The sequence below is a fragment of the Aquarana catesbeiana genome, linkage group LG02, assembly GCF_042186555.1.
Source record: "Aquarana catesbeiana isolate 2022-GZ linkage group LG02, ASM4218655v1, whole genome shotgun sequence".
Taxonomy (NCBI): Eukaryota; Metazoa; Chordata; class Amphibia; order Anura; family Ranidae; genus Aquarana; species Aquarana catesbeiana.
The window spans coordinates 482,632,053-482,650,923 of NC_133325.1; positions in this window are offsets into that span (position 1 = coordinate 482,632,053).

Sequence of the window (18,871 nt, forward strand, 5' to 3'; positions counted from 1 at the left end):
GCAAAAGATAAACAATTCAGTAGTGAATAAATACCAAAATAAAGCTTTATCTTTATCAAAAAAAAAAATAAAAATTTCATTTTAGTACAGTGTTTCTTGACTAAGTAATTGCCATCCAAAATGTGACAGGTTAAAAAAGATGTAAACGGGGGCAGGAGGCGGAGCTTAGCAGAGCAGACATGCATTGTTAGAGCTCCACACCGCTGAGGAGAGAAGAGAAGGACAAAGCGGAGCCTGCAGGCTCAAAAGGTATCCATTTGAACCTTTTTGCCCCAGGGAACAAACTGTGAAAGTTTGGGCAGGAAATATGGTACTGGGAGGAAACCGTGGCAGAAATAAAAATCACCTCACAAAGAGCTCACAGGCACTCACTGCAGCTGAAGCAGCTCCAGTCACCTCACAAGATACAGCATCAGGGCGCTCTCACAGACAAAAAATGTCACAGCAAGACTCTCCATTTGAGTCAGATACAGAACAAATCCTCCCACAAACTTCTCCACAAGCCTCCTCAGTATCCCCAGTAATATTATTACAATTTGAAAAGATGCTTCATAAGGCTTTAAAACAAACCTCAGACCAAATAACAAAAAGCCTAACCAAAGAAATAAGAGAGCTGGGAAACTGCACCGCAGCCTTAGAAATAAAAATGGATGAAATTGAAATTACAACCCAAGAAAATATAACAGAATTGAAACAATTAAAAAAAGAGAATTTAATACTTCAAACTAAGCTCGAAGATTACGAAAATAGAGCCAGACGTTCAAACTTGCGCATAAGGGGAATACCTGAAACTGTGACAGACCTGCAATCTACTATTACTGCTCTATTACAAGAACTAAAGCCAGATATCCCTATTGAACGTTTAGAACTGGACAGAGTACACAGAGCCCTCACAGCCAAAAAGAAAGATGGACCCCCACGTGATATAATCACAAAATTTCATTATTACAGAACGAAAGAACAAATACTAATTGCTGCAAGAGAAAAAAAAGAACTTAATTTTCAAGGACACAATTATCAAATTTTTGCTGACCTATCCCAACTTACTATTACTAAAAGACGATCCATGAAACCCCAACTAATGGAACTGCAACGCCACAACATTACGTATCAATGGGGCTTCCCCTTTTCAGTCAGATTTAACTACCAAGGTACAATTTACAGAAGCAGATCAGCAGATGAACTACAACAAACCCTTTTAAAATTAAATCTGACAGAACCCACAAGCAGCAACACTCCCACATGCAGAAGAATGGCGTCATCTTCACCTTCAGGCAGCACCCAGAAAATTTCAGAACAAAATGGGAATCATCATTCTCACAAAAGAGGCCGTTATGCCACATCATCCATGGACCAAGAAGATTCAATGGACTGACATCCTAATTCCTGATATCTCTTCATTTATTATACTAAGAGATGGTTCTCTATAAAAAACCTATATTTATAACTGAATGTAACTGATAGTCACACACTGTATGGGATCATGTTACATTCCAGTTATATTTCTTATTACTTCTGATTCATATAGCCTTAGAATATATAAGTGAAATAAGGAAATTCTTGTTCAGTTATATATTATCAGGTAATAACAATAGATTTATTACTTTTTAGGACAAATATGTTCAATAATCCAGAAGTAATGGAAGCTTTTTCTTTCTTTTCTTAAAACAAATATATTATTACCTAACTAGTTCCTAGAATTATGTTTTTGTTTATTCTAATCTGAAGCAATACAACCTCAATTTTATGAGTTAACATATCTAAACAGTTACATATGAATAAAATATGTAATTGTTTACTCTAAAAGGGGTAAAATCCCAAAATAATTCAAACTATCTTCATCAATACCAAAGTTATTAACAGTACCTTTCTAACTGAATTATTTAGCCTAGGGCAAGACTAACCATATACAACCACCCTGGAATAAATAATTTCAACAAAAACTATATTCTGCACTCCAATTAATGAAACATCATTTTGATGTCTTTTGACATAGCACTTCTCTCCTGTAAGCGGAAGATCCGTGTACCCCCATTAGCCCTCCTCATTCTCCCAACCATATTATGTGGGAGTGTGACGAAGGCACTTATTCCCCTGAGAGAGATATTTATTCTCTTTCACGGGTAAATTGTGATTACTTGCAAAAAATAATTTATACAATGTATCATCTAATCTCATATGTTTTTTGTTTACTCTTTACTCCAGAATTCACTGGTTTCTTTTCTATCTATTCATCTCTTCAGTCCACACAGGTTGATCTGCGCAGTCAGCTCTGCATAACAAAAAGTAAGTCAAAACTATTTGATCTATTGCCATGGCACCACTGAATATACTTTCCCTGAATGTTCAGGGAATAAATGTCCCTCAAAAAAGGACCAAAGCCTTCTGTACTTTCCATAACAAGAAGGCTCACATAGTATGCCTCCAAGAAACACACTTCACCAAAGATTCTACTCCAAAATATATTTCTCCTTTTTATCAACAAATTTACACGGCTTCTGCCTGTACCAAGCAAAGGGGAACTCTAATTGCATTTCACCGATCCACACCATTCACCTTATCATCAGAAATTAAAGACCCAGAAGGTAGATACCTGATACTCATGGGTTATATAATGGATACAGCAATCACGGTGATTTCCTACTACGCTCCTAACAAACAACTTACACCATTCCTCTCACATATATTACAAGTGATTAATACACACAAAATAGGAACAGTGATAATGTGTGGGGATTCAAACCAGGTCCTCCTCCCATTTCTAGATAAATTACCTTTTACACCATCCAAAATAACCTCTAGATTACCTTTTTCTCAACTTCTTTCCAAATACAATCTAGTAGATTCATGGAGAGAAAGTAACCCAATGAAAAAGAAATTCACTTATTTCTCGCACCCTCATCAAACCTTCACCAGAATAGACCATATTTTTCTAACAATAGGAATGATACCAGAAATTATTGCATCAGATATAATTCCGATTCCGTGGTCTGACCATAATGCAGTATACACTACTATAGCCTCAGCCATACCAAAAGCGCATGACCCAACGTGGTACTTACCGGACATAATGCTCAAACACCCACTACATCAGATGGCCATTGAACAAGCTTTAAAGGAATACATATCAATTAATAATACAACAGACATCTCCCCAATAACACTGTGGGAAGCTCATAAGCCTGTCTTGCGTGGTACAATACAAAGACAAATGGCACTATTTAAACGGGAACGCAAAAATCTAGCAAAAAAACTAGAACTCAATTTTAATGCAGCCTACATATCATTTCAAGATAATCTCATCTGGAAAAATCTAGATTGGAATACGATCTATTTCTCACTGAGTCAGTTGATAAATCCCTCAAACGCTCCAAACACAATTTCTACATGAATACAAACAAACCAGGTACATATTTGGCTCGGGCATTAAATTCAACTAATAAATCTTTCAAACCAATACGTTTGAAATTATCAAAAAATGTTTACACTTGTAATCCAGTTAAAATAGTCCATAAATTTCACTCACATCTCGCAACTTTATACAAGACAAACAATGAATTTAATCCTACAGAAGCTGAATCCTTCTTCTCAAAAATAACCTTACCTGAGTTATCTCAGAATCAAAAAAGCAGTTTGGATGAGCCTATAACTATAGATGAAGTTGCTAACGCCATAAAAGACCTAAAACTTAACAAAAGACCAGGCCCAGACGGCTACTCGGCTTTATACTATAAAACATTCTCAGAAATACTCTCTCCCATTCTCACTGAAACTTTTAACAAACTTCTAGATGGACATTCTTTTCGGCAAGAAACACTAATGGCAATTGTTTGTATGATCCCAAAACCCCTTTCTGATGATACTTCCTGTGTGAATTATCGGCCTATCTCTCTGTTAAACCTCGATATTAAATTATTAGCAAAAATAATAGCAAAACGCCTCAATAGCATTATAGGAAAATTAATACATAGAGATCAAGTAGGCTTCATGCCAAATAGACAGGCAGGCGATAGTATACGCAGGGCAGTGTTATTGGCACATATTGCTAAAAAACGGAAAATCCCTTTATGTTTTCTATCTCTCGATATTAAGAGGGCATTTGACACAGTATCCTGGCAATATATGCAATATTCATTACAAAAATGGGGTTTTGGACCCCACTTTTTAACATGGATCAAAGCATTATATAATAAACCCAAAGCCTATATAAAATATGCTGGATACAAATCTGAAGCCTTTAATATCGAAAGAGGTACCCGACAGGGTTGCCCATTATCTCCCTTATTATTTGCCCTTATACTCGAACCCATGGCCCAATACATCAGAACAAACCAAACTATAACTGGCATTGAAGTAGGAGGTATTACACACAAATTATGTATATTTGCAGACAATATATTACTTTTTCTATCATCACCACAGGTCTCTGGTCCTAACTTAATACCAGCTCTTGATGGATTTGCAGCCCTATCCGGCCTTATGATTAATCCCAAGAAATGCCTAGTGCTTAATATTTCACTCACAAACATGGAATTGATCCCGGCTAGGGCTGCACTCCCATTCACATGGGCAGAAAAATCAATCCCATATCTTGGAATTCATTTAACAGCATCTCATTCTGACTTATTCTCAACCAATTATCCTCCTGTATTAAGACAGATCACAAATCTAATAAAACAATGGTCGCAACTTCCTTTATCCTGGATAGGGAAGATTAATGCAATCAAAATGACTATTCTACCCAAATTGCTTTATCTATTCAGAGTCCTCCCTATTCCAATTCCTTCCTATTTTTTGAGAATAGTACAAAAAAGAGCAACTTCGTTTATATGGGGCTCTTCTAAACCACGTATACCTATACACACACTACATCTTCCCAAAAATAAAGGAGGCCTGGGATACCCTAATTTTACTAACTACTACAGAGCAGCACATTTGGCCAGTCTGTCCAAATACCATGCAAAACAGGAAATCCCATTATGGGTATTTATAGAGGCTTCAGAAAATGACCCTCTATTAATATCAAATTTATTATGGCTTGATCCTAAAGACCGCTTTAAAATTCATAATCCCATAACTAAACACTTCTTATCTCTCTGGGATAAACTAAAAACCAAATATCAGTTACAATCTCCACACAATCCTCTCCTTTCTTTTATCAGAAATCCGGCCTTTTATCCGGCATGGATCTACCCAAATTCTTTTAAAGCTTGGACAACATCAGGCATTCAGACACTAAATGACTTCATAGCATCTAAATCATTCCTTTCATTCCCATCGCTTAGAGAAAAATATGATCTACCAAACTCTGAGATATTTAGATATCTCCAAATCAAAAATTTCTATACACCATTCCTAAAGGGGGATACACCATTATCCCAATTATCCATTTTTGAATCAATCTGTACAAAAGATCCATTTGCTAAAGGTACAATTTCATCACTTTATAATCAATTATATGGAGTAGCAAATCTTAATAGACCCTCTTACGTTCAGAGGTGGGAGGAGGACCTGGGACGAACTTTAGAAGACACGGACTGGTCTAATATATGGCTCACATCTAAGTCATCTTCACCCAACATCTTGGCACTAGAGACAAATTATAAAGTCCTAACTCGCTGGTACCTTGTACCCGCTAGAGTGGCAAAATATTCACCTAATACCTCAACTCTTTGTTTTCGAGGATGCCCAGAAATAGGCACATATTTACACATATGGTGGACGTGCCCAGTAATCCAAACCTTCTGGAAGGAAGTCTTCGTGATTGCATCTAAAATATTTAAAAAAATAATACAACCAGATCCATATTTAACTTTACTTAATCTAAAACCGGAATGGTTAACACTCTCTCAATTCAAACTTATGATCCAACTAATAACGGCTGCAAAACAAACAGTGGCCAAGGCATGGAAATCTCCTACATTGGTACTAGCAGAAACAATTCACAGAATGAATAATACAATGTCCCATGCTAAGATGGTAGCCATCGATCAAAATCAAATTCCAAAATTTGAAAAACTTTGGCATCCTTGGGTAAAACAACAGTTCCTGTCAAATTTCAATGACTCTGTCCTGTTGCCATAGTAACAGATTAAATGACTTACAGAGACACACATTCTAAGGCTTCAAAGAGAACTAAAAAGAATAATAAACTGACGAGCGGGACAACCTTGTGGACCATACCTCTACCTTTCAACCCTTTTTCTTCTTTCTCTTTCCTTTTCTCCACCTTACGATTAAAGCTCATTATCAGAACTTATTTGACCTATATACACTCTACTTGTAAACAATATGTATAGTAGGTATAAATCATTTAAATACCTACAAAAGTAACTAAGGAAATGATATATATCTTTAATTTAGGTTTACGTGAACCCAATGTTAAATATTTGAAATTTCATGATATTTACCTATATAAACCCTACTGTAAAACAATGAGCTTACTTTATAGATCCTTGTAAACTTACTTTATGTATATTTATGTATCTTTATAACATTATATACTCAATAAACTTCTTTTGACAAGGAAAAAAGATGTAAACAATACATGAAAAAGATTTATCTTGCTAAATCACTGAGTATTTTAAACAACTGACATTTTTTTGTCATCTCAGTGCTGCTGATTTCCTGCAGCTTCCACCTGCCTACATGCACACCAGACAGTCTCACAGACAGAGTACACTGGCACTGCTTATTTGCTGTTAATTTTTTTCATTTACAATTAGCTTTGCTTACACACAACAGTATCACCCAAATGTGATTTATGTCAGTTAGGAAAAAAGGGTTCATCAAATAATAATAGCCCTGGTTTGACTGATAGATTTTTCCAGCAATTTGATTTGGCTGCCCTTATTCTCACTGATGCAATACTGTCCTGTTAGTAGCCAATTTCTATCAAGCTCTCTTTAAGAATTATGAGACCACAGATGATACAGAAATGTAAAATTTGCCAGCAGCAGGACATTTTTAACAAGGGAGAATTGGCAGAAAGGTTTTATTACATGAATTAAGAGACTGTAGATTAGGGATGAGCCGAACACCAAAATTTGTTCGAACACACGAACACCGTTAAAGTCTATGGGACACAAACATGAATAATCAAAAGTGCTCAATTTAAAGGCTTATATGCAAGTTATTGTCATAAAAAAGTGTTTGAGGACCTGGGTCCTGCCCCAGGGGACACGTATGAGTGCAAAAAAAGTTTTAAAAACTGACGTTTTTTCGGGAGCAGTGATTTTAATAAAGCTTAAAGTGAAACAATAAAAGTAAAAAATTATTTTAAATTTCGTACCTGGGGGTGTCTATAGTATGCTTGTAAAGTGGCGCTTTTTTCCCGTGTTTAGAACAGTCTGAAAGCAAAATAACATTTCTAAAGGGAAAAAAAGTCATGAAGTAATAGCGGTTTCGGCTATAGTGAATTGTCTATGGGAGAAATCAAAAGTGGTAATTTTAAGAGTTAATATGCAAGTTATTGTCATAAAAAGTGTTTGGGGACCCGGGTCCTGCCCCAGGGGACATGTATCAATGCAAAAAAATTTTTTTTAAATGGCTGTTTTTTCAGGAGCAGTGATTTTTATAATGCTTAAAGTGAAACAATAAAAGTGTAATATTCCTTTAAATTTTGTACCTGGGGGGTGTCTATAGTATGCCTGCAAAGGGGCGCATGTTTCCCGTATTTAGAACAGTCTGACAGCAAAATGTCATTTCTAAAGGAAAAAAAGTAATTTAAAATTACTCGCAGCTATAATGAATTGTCGGTCCGACAATACACATAAAGGTTCATTGATAAAAATGGCATGGAATTTCCCCACAGGGGAACCCCAAACCAAAATTTAAAAAAAATATGCGTGGGGGTCCCCCTAAATTCCAAACCAGGCCCTTCAGGTCTGGTATGGATATTAAGGGGAACTCTGCACCAAAATTAAAAAAAATGTCATGGGAGAAGAAGCAGGAGGAAGATGCGGGACGAGAAGAGCGGAGGAAGAAGAAGATGGAGAAGAAGCAGATGGAGAAGAAGATGATGGAGGAAGAAGAAGAACACCGAAGGAAGATCAGAAGAGAGAAGATGAAAGAAGAAGAAATTAATAAAGGACGTGTCAAAAATCGTCTCTTGTGTTTTTTAACCTTTTTGACACTTTTTTGTGAAATGGTAGGGGTACTTTTGTACCCCATTACCAATTCACATGGGGGGCGGGATCTGGGGGTCCCCTTGTTAAAGGGGGCATCCAGATTCCGATAAGCCCCCCGCCTGCAGACCCCCACATCCACCGGGCAAGGGTTGTGGGGATGAGGCCCTTCTCCCCATCAACATGGGGACAAGGTGCTTTGGGGGCTCTTTTCCTGTGGCCTGCCAGGTTGCGTGCTCGGATAAGGGTCTGGTATGGATTTTTGGGGGGACCCCACTCCGTTTTTTTTTTAATTTTGGCGCGGGGTTCCCCTTAAAATCCATACCAGACCTGAAGGGTCTGGTATGGATTTTGAAGGGGACCCCCACGCCATTCTTTTAAAAATTTTGGCGCAGAGTTACCCTTAATAAGGTCTGGTATGGAATTTAGGGGGGCCCCCACGACATTTTTTTTTAAATTTTGGTGCGGAGTTCCCCTTAATATTCATACCAGACCTGACACAGCTATTACTTCATGACTTTTTTTCCCTTTAGAAATGTCATTTTGCTGTCAGACTATTCTAAACATTAACCACTTAACAACCCGGCCCATAGCCAAATGATGGCTACAGGGCAGTTGCTTAACCCTGGGAGGGCGTACTATGACGTCCTCCCAGAATCCCGCTCTCGAGAACATTCGTGATCACTGGGTCCTCACGGATCACGGTAAACGGCCACTCGTCGCGGCCGTTTACCATGTGATCACTCCGTCATGTCATGACGCCGGTTCCGTGTACTGTGTACTGATTGGTACAGAGGGGGAAGGATCGAATGGCAACAGCGCTGTAGAGTGGATGTGTAGTGCCCACAGCGCTGCTCTGTGACAAATGCTGTCACATCTAGCCATCCATCCATCCATGCTCAGCCATCCCTCCATGCTCAGCAATACCCTGCACTACTCTGCAATGAGCTGCAATACTCTGCAATACCCAGCAATACTCTGCAATACTCTGCAATACCCTGAAATACTCTGCAATACCCTGCAATGCTCTGCAATACTCTGCAATACCCTGCAATACCCTGCAATACTCTGCAATACCCCGCAATACTCTGCAATACCCTGCAATACCCTGCAATACTCTTCAATACCCCTCAATACCCTGCAATACTCTGCAATACTCTGCAATACCCTGCAATACCCTGCAGTACTCTGAAATACCCCGCAATACTCTGCAATACCCTGCAATACCGTGCCATACTTTGCAATACTCTGCAATACCCTGCCATACTCTGCAATACCGTGTCATACTCTGCAATACTCTGCAATACCCTGCCATACTCTGCAATACCCTGCCATACCCTGCAATACCCAGCCATACTCTACAATACCCTGCCATACTCTGCAATGCCCAGCCATACTCTGCAATACCCTGCCATACTCTGCCATACCCTGCAATACCCAGCTATACTCTGCAATACCCAGCCATACTCTGCAATACTCAGTGATACCCAGCCATACTCTGCAATACCCAGCCATACTCTGCCATACTCGGTGATACCCAGCCATACTCTGCAATACCCAGCCATACTCTGCCATACTCGGTGATACCCAGCCATACTCTGCAATACTCAGTGATACCCAGCCATACTCTGCCATACCCAGCCATACATTGCAATACACTGCCATACTCAGCCATACTCGGCCATGCTCAGCCATACTCAGCTGTACTCTGCCTCTGTATGTGGCCAGGCTGTAGAAGTCTCACACATGTGGTATCCCCGTACTCAGGAGGAGTAGGAGAATCTATTTTGGGGTGTCATTTTTGGTATGTACATGCTATGTGTTAAATATACTGTATAAATGGACAACTTTGTGTTAAAAAAAATGCGTTTTAACCACTTCCCACCCGCCGGCCATCATACGTCATCCTTGACTTTGTGCGGGGATATCTAAATGATGCCTGCAGCTACAGGCATCATTCAGATATCAGCTTTTTCAGCCAGCGATTCCCTACACCATAAGAATGATCATAGCAGCTGTTCCACTGCTTTATCATTCTTTCGTGAGGTGAGAGGGGACATCCCCCCTCCCGCCACCTTCAGGTGCTTCTACCGACTCACCGCTATGATCAAAGGCAGGATTTTTTTTATATTTCAGGCTTCCCAGCCAAGATGTGAGATGTGGGGTCTTATTGACCCCATATCTCACTGTAAAGAGGACCTGTCGTGCCATATTCCTATTACAAGGGATGTTTGCATTCCTTGTAATAGGAATAAAAGTGATCAAAAAATTAATTTTTTGGAAAAAAGCTTCAAACTAAAATAAATAAAGTAAAATGAACAATAAAAAAATACATTTTTTAAAGTGCCCCGTCCCCGTGTGCTTGCATGTAGAAGCAAACACATACGTAAGTCCCGCCCACATATGAAAATGGTGTTCAAACCACACATGTGAGGTATCACTGTGATCGGTAGAGCGAGAGCAATAATTTTGGCACTAGACCTCCTCTGTAACTCAAAACATGTAACCAGTAAAAAATTTTTAAGCGTCGCCTATGGGGATTTTTAACCACTTGCTTACTGGGCACTTAAACCCCCCTGCTATCCAGACCAATTTTCAGCTTTCAGTGCTCTCACACTTTGAATAACAATTACTCAGTCATGCAACACTGTACCCAAATGATTTTTTTGTCCTTTTTTCATACAAATAGAGCTTTCTTTTGGTGGTATTTGATCACCTCTGGGTTTTTTATTTTTTGCGCTATAAATGAAAAAAGACCGAACATTTTGAAAAAAAATATATATATTTTTCTTAATTTCTGTGATAAAATTTTGCAAATTAGTAATTTTTCTTCATAAATTTTGGCCACAATTTATACTGCTACATATCTTTGGTAAAATAACCAAAAATTAGTGGAAATTATTTGGTCTGTGTGAAAGTTTTAGAGTCTACAAGCTATGGTGCAAATCATAAAAAAATTATCACATCTGATGTACTGGTGGCCTCTCATTTCTTGAGACCCTAACAAGCCAGGAAAGTACAAATGCCCCCCAAATAACCCCTTTTTGGAAAGTAGACATGTCAAGGTATTTAGTAATAGGCATGGTGAGTTATTTGAAGTTGCATTTTTTTCCCATAATTCTTGAGATTTCCCACAAAATTGTAGCTTATTTCTCTCACATGGCATGTGTATACCACGAATGACACCCCAAAATACACTCTGCTACTCCTCCTGAGTATAGCTATACCACATGTGTGGGACTTTTTCACTGCCTGGCCACATACAGAGGCCCAACATGCAGGGAGCACCATCAGGTGTTCTAGGAGCATAAATTACACATCACATTTCTCAACCACCCATTACACTTTTGAAGGCCCTGGAGCACCAGGACAATGGAAACACCCACATAATGACCCAATTTTGGAAAGCTAACACCCCAATGTATAATCTATGAGGCATAATGAGTCTTTTAAACGGTTCATTTTTTTCCAGAGGTTTTTGGAAAATGTGGAAAAAAAATGAAAACGCATTTTTTTTACACAAAGTTGTCAGTATTTAAGATATCTCCAATACATAGCATTTAGATATCCCCGCACAAAGTCAAGGACGTCGTATGATGGCCGGCGGGTGGGAAGTGGTTAAAACACATTTTTTTAACACAAAGTTGTCCATTTATACAATATATTTAACACATAGCATGTACATACCAAAAATAACACCCCAAAATACATTCTGCTACTCCTCCTGAGTATGGCGATACCACATGTGTGAGACTTCTACACAGCCTGACCACATACAGAGATCCAACATGCAAGGAACACCGTCAGGTGTTTCAGGGACACATAGCATGCACATACCAATAATTACATTCCCAAAATACATTATGTTGAGCAAAGCATAAACAAAAGATTACCTGTGGTTGTATTAGCGCAGTTGTACACAGGAGGATAGCACTGGTCCAGACAGCAGGCAGGGACTTGGTCAGCAATGGCGAACACAATTGTCCAGGCAGCAGTCAGGGTTACTGTCCATATAAAGACCAGGGTCAGTGCAGGCAGAGATATTGTCAGCAGTGCCAAAAATATTGGTCCTGGTAGTAGGCAGGTCCATGTGGTGTGGTCAGTGCGACAGGCAGAGGCATGACAGCAGTAAGTCCTACAGGCAGCAGACAGAAGTAGGGCCTTGTTCAGGACAGAATGAAGACAGGGGTAGAGGCTTCTCCCACCCAAATCTCTTTGAAGCCTCTGAGTCTCCAGACCCTAATCTAGGATTGAGAAAACAAAAAAAATGTTTTCTTCATCCAGAAAAACAATTCTGGAGCCCCTCTCATATGTGTGACCCCTGTGTTGAATTCCACTAGTCCAGTAACAGGGTACAAGATCAGTCCATTAGGCAGGCAAAAAACATGGTCAAACAGTCCAAGGTCAGTTCCAGATCAGGCAGAGGTATGTACAGAATCGTTAGGCAGAAGCATGGTTGAATGACAGTCCAGGGTCAGTTCCAGATCAGGCAGAGGTATGTACAGAATCGGCAGACGGAAGTGTGGTCGAATAACAAGCCAGGGTCAGTTACAGAGCAGGCAGTGGCATAAGGGGTGTGAGGGTAAATTGCAGGAACTGAGGCTTACGTTTACCATACTTCAAATAATAATTTACTGAAATATGGTAACGGTGAAAACATTCACCTATGCAGAGGCCTGGTTCGGAAGGACATTGTGCACAATAAAAAGATGTGTCTCTTCTGAATCCTGCTCTGGTACACATCTTAATTTTTTTTTTACGTCATTGGCCTGTTGGTTTGGGAGGGATTTTATCTGGAAAGTGGCGTTCGGAGAGTCGACTAAGAACATCTGATCGGATATTTTCTGGTGGGCCATTCGGGAATATAAGGGTAGTGAAAGCTTCCTCCTGGTAGCCAAGGAAGCATTTGGGGTTTTGAGGTGGGCACTGAGGTGGAACAGATGTGCACCGAGATGGCACAGATGTGCACTGATGAGATGGCACAGATGTGCACTGATGAAGAGGCACAGCTGGGCACTGATGAGGCGGCACAGATGGGGCAGCACAGATGGGCACTGATGAGGTGGCACAAATGGGCACTGATGAGGCGGCACAGATGTGCACTGATTGATTGCACAGATGTGCGGTGAGGTGGCACAGATGGGCACCGATTGGCACAGGTGGGCACCGATTGTCACAGGTGGGCACTGTACTGATGGGCCACTGTACTGATGGGGCACTGTACTGATGGGCACTGTACTGATGGGGCACTGTAGGCATTGTAAACGTTTTGTAAAACTCACAGATTGCTGTCAGATTCTCTCTCTCCTCACACGCTGTCTCTGTGTGTGGAGAGAGAGCCGGCAATGAGAGATGATCTCATATGTTTACATTTGAGATCATCGCTCATTGGCCATGGCGATCGCGCTGTAAATGGCCACTGTGATTGGCCATTTACAGCGATCTGTGATTGGCTGTGTCCAAGGGACACGGCCAACACAGAATTTCCCCGAGCGAGGAAAGGGGAGGCTGTCATATGACGGCCTCCCGGGAATTGAGGTCTGCGCTGTAGCCGTCATTCGGCTATGGCCGGATGTCAAGTGGTTAAGTAGCGAAGTTTGGCGCCATTCCACGAGCGAATGCAATTTTGAAGGGTGACATGTTAGGTATCTATTTACTCTACATAACTTCATCTTTCACATTATGCAAAAACATTGGGCTAACTTTACTGTTTTGTTTTTTTTAAAGCACAAAACAGTTTTTTTTCCAAAAAAAGCGTTCGAAAAATTGCTGCGCAAATACTGTGCGAGATAAAAAGTTGCAACGACCGCCATTGTATTCTCTAGGGTCTTTGCTAAAAAAACATATATAATGTTTTGGGGTTCTATGTAATTTTCTAGCAAATAAATGATTTTTACATGTAGGAGAGAAATGTCAGAATTAGCCTGGATGCTCCAGAACGCCTGAAGGTGCTCCGTGCATGTTGAGCCTCTGTAGTTAGCCACACTGTGTAAAAGTCTCATACATGTGGTATCGCCATACTCGGGAGTAATAGCAGAATGTGTTTTGGGGTGTGCATATGTTGTGTGTGAGAAATAACCTGCTAATATGACAATTTTGTGAAAAAAAAAGAAAAAAAAATTTGATTTTGCAAAGAATTGTGGGAAAAATGACAACTTCAAAAAACTCATCATTCATCTTTCTAAATACCTTGGAATGTCTTCTTTCCAAAAAGGGGTAATTTGGGGGGTATTTGTACTTTTCTGGCATGTTAGGGTCTCAAGAAATTAGATAGACCGTCAATACTTCAGGTGTGATCAATTTTCAGATATTGGCACCATAGCTTTTGGACTCTATAACTTTCACAAAGACCAAATAAAATACACTGATTTGGGTTATTTTTACCAAAGATATGTAGCGGTATAAATTTTGGCCAAAATATATGAAGAAAAATTACTAATTTGCTAAATTTTATAACAGAAACGAAGAAAAATGCTTTTTTTTACAGAATTTTCAGTCTTTTTTCTTTTATAGCGCAAAAAATAAAGAACCCAGCGGTGATTAAACACCACCAAAAGGGGGGCGTGTCCTGACCATGGAGGAGTGAGGTTGTGTCTTGCCTCAGCTCCGCTCCACCGCCGCACTAATCAGCAAAAAACGGGGGGTAAAGACTCCCCACATGTCACAGAGGCTCAGGCAACCTACACAGTCGGCAAGGACCGAGAGTTCCAGACAGGGACAGCTGGATTTCTACTTCACAGGGACCCGAGGACAAGGCCGCGAACCATCCAAGATGGCGCCGCCCGGGAAGGCCCAGAAGGCGAGCAAATCCTCCCAGCCAGCTGCAGCCACAACACGGGCACTGAAGGGAACAAACTCCCCAGCATCTCCGGTTCCATCTCCAGGGTCAGTGAGTGATTCTGCCCCCTGTGCCTCCCCAGCTTCTCTAGGAGGTCGCTCTGAGATCTCTGACTATCTCAGTGATGAGGACATTCGGCGCCATATTATGTCCCTGCCTACCAAAGAGGACTTAGAGCGCTTCACAAACAGAGTGGAGAAAGCCTTCACTGAGGACAATTGAAAACTGACACCACTCACTTGGGTAACAGAATAGAATCTATTGAAGAAAAACTGGAGGAGGCTCTCCCCACTATTGCTCTACTGCAATCACAATGCCAAATACAAAGCCAACAGATTGAAAGCTTGCTTTGCCAGCTGGATGACGCTGAAAATCGCAGCAGGAGAGCAAACATAAGGATCAGAGGCCTGCCTGAAGCCACAGCTTCAAGGGATATTATCCCCACACTGACAGACATCTTCAGGGATATACTAGGCCTATCTGCAACTACACCGATAGAAATTGACAGAGCACATAGAGCCCTGAGACCTCCATCCCAAGACATGGACAATCCTAGGGACATAATTTGCAAACTTCACAAGTATAATCTGAAAGACTGCATTATGCAAAAAATGCGTGGTAAACCATTCTATGATTTTGACGGCGCGCACTTATTTTTCTACCAAGATATCTCTAGACGCACCCTCATGCAATGCAGGGCTCTGTGTCCACTCCTGAATGCCGTTCAAGAGGCGGGTCTGCCGTACCGCTGGGGCTTCCCTTTCTTCTTACAAGTGACAAAAAATGGACGCCAAGCCACACTGCGCAATAAGGATGACCTACCGAACTTCCTTTCCACTCTTGACCTGGCTCCAGTGGACTTTCCAGATTGGAGAAGCACATTTAATGCTCCTGGGACTCAAACCCCATCTCAATGGTCAACAGTCTCCCGCAAGAACCGCAGAAGAGACAGACAGCACCAGAATCAAGACACTGAAATAGGACCCTCCACCACAAGAGATTAACACCGCAGTCCTCATGTGATACCTTGATAGATAAGGATGACTTATACAATTCATACGCAACCCATGTGTGATACCCTGAGGACTATGGGTGAACTACTAAAAAGGTCCACACTCACACTCCGGGACTTTGCCCCCCTTTTTCTTTTTCCCCAATTGGATATGCAAAGCAAGGTACCCGCGAGCAAATCCTCAGATTATCTACGATCACTAGCTACAATCAATAAATGAGGAACACTCGCTGACAAAGCCCAAGAACCAGATGACCTCATGCCAAAACCACCTTCCTGATCTTATTGTCTCACCCATTTTTACTTAGGCCCCATACAATGTCAGACTGCATACGCCCCCCTAGAATGATCCCCCCTGTTTAATACCACGTTCTACTGATGTGGTGGACGGAGACGGCACCCCATGTCTCCCCCCGTGTTTAGGTTCATGTTTCCCCACGTAGGCCACCCCTTGTTGGGTATTGTCCCTAGTTGGGACATTAGTCTAAGGTCTGAGGCCTCCCCTGCTATTAGGGCAGACCTCACACCTCACAAGCAGAACCTCTGCTCATTATCACTGTTACTCATAAGTTGTACTGTTTTGTATGTTTTAACAATACTCTCTTTGTGCTTTTTTTTCCTCTACCTTTCTGGCCTCTCCCACCCCCTCCCTACCCCACCCCTTTTTTCACAGGAGCGATACTTCACTAGGGGCTCCGTGCCGGACGGGCTCGACCGCGCGACATGCGTCCAACCACCTGACCCATCATGTCTACATTAAAGGTAAAATCCTATAACATAAGAGGCATATGCTCCCCTGGGAAGAGAAGCAAATTATGGTGGGAACTCAAAAAACTGAAGGCACAAATAGTTTTTCTACAAGAAACCCATTTTACCCATCTCTCCTTACCTAGACTTCCGACCCATTTATATAACCAGTGGTTTCACAGCACTTCCCCAACCGCCAAATCTAAGGGAACTTCAATAGCGATCCACAAAACATGCCCCTTTCAACTTTCAAACAGCAAAATAGACCCATTAGGTCGATACGTTTTCCTGAAAGGCACCATAGCAGAACGTAAATACACGTTCGCCTCGATATACGCCCCCAACTCAAATCAAATTTCCTTCATAGACAAGGCTCTTGAACTCCTGACAGAGTTTAAGGAGGGATTTGTAGTCCTTGGAGGAGACTTTAACGTCAGCCCAGACCCTTCCATTGACACCTCCAACTCTAGTCACACCCACTCTTACGCCTTTCTTAAACACTTCCGTAAGTCCTTTCAATCACACATGCTCGTTGATGGCTGGAGGGCCCTACACCCTGCGGAGAGGGACTTCAGCTATTATTCGGCAATACACAATGTCTATACCCGAATAGATCAAATATATGTTGATCGGCGGGCGCTGGAGCTCCTACAGTCAGCATCCATCGGGAACATCACCATATCGGATCATGCACCGGTAGGTGTGACTCTTAAGCTATCGTCCGGCTCTCGTGGGGCATGGACGTGGAGATTAAATGAAAACTTGCTGGATGATGCGGCTGTGGGAGCTGGAGTGTCGGAAGCCATCACAAATTATTTTAGAGAGAATATCACTAACGATCTGAAAGAAAGCACAGTATGGGAAGGTCATAAGGCTGTAATAAGAGGAGAGTTAATATCTTTAGGGGCCAAACTCAAAAAGATGCTCCAAGCTGACTTCACAAGAGTACTGACTGCCCTTCAAGAAGCAGAACTAAAACATAAACAAAATGAGAGCCCTGAGGCATTACAGAGGTTGACTGAACTACGAAACTTGTTGTCACGTCTACTAGATAGACAGACTCGAAAACAAGCCAGACGCCTTTCACACAAATATTATGAACATGGTAATAAATGTGGGCGCATGCTCGCTAGAGCTCTTCGTAAGAAACAAGCCCAGACTTGTGTCCACAGGTTGCGCTCCCCAAATGGAGATGTTTCGGTCCAGTCCTCTGGAATTGCCGCAGGGTTCCAAGAATACTATACTCAACTTTACAATTTGACCACTGATCACCCTTTAGATGCTCAGGCAAATAGGATTACAGCCATACGAGACTACCTGGCTTCAGCCGGTGTTCCACCCCTAAACGAAAATCAATGTACTGAACTAGAACTACCAATATCAACAGAAGAGATAGAGTTAACAGTGAAATCCCTGCCCAAAGGCAAAAGCCCAGGCCCAGACGGCTTTACAGGGACATATTATAAAATGTTCCTACATCTTTTAAGCCCCCACATGTGCAGATATTTCAATTCCATTGCAAATGGGAATCCTATCCCCACGGAGGCACTTCTAGCACACATAACAGTGCTACCCAAAGAGGGCAAAGACCCGATGCTACCCCAAAGCTACCGACCCATATCCCTCCTTAATGTCGACATTAAGATTATGGCGAAGGTATTAGCAAACAGACTCGGAAATCTTATACCTAACATAGTCCACCCAGATCAAACAGGGTTCATCAAAGGGAGAGAGGCAAGAGATAACTCAATTAGAGCCATCCAACTCATACATTGGGCGCGCACCCGCCCAAACTTAAAACCTTACGTAATTCTTTCTACTGACGCCGAGAAGGCTTTCGACCGGGTCGATTGGACATTTCTTAAAATTGTATTAGAGACACTAGGACTCAAACCACGCATGCTAACCTCGATCCTAGCTCTTTATTCCACTCCTTGTGCACAAGTTAAAGTGAACGGAGTACTATCCTCACAGTTCCCGATTCGGAATGGCACGAGACAGGGGTGCCCACTTTCCCCTCTCCTTTTCGCTCTAGTTCTTGAACAGTTGTTATGCACTGTCAGAGCGAACATAAACATAAAGGGCTTGAAGATTGGAACGACTGAACACAAACTGTCTGCCTACGCGGATGATGTTCTATTTCATCTA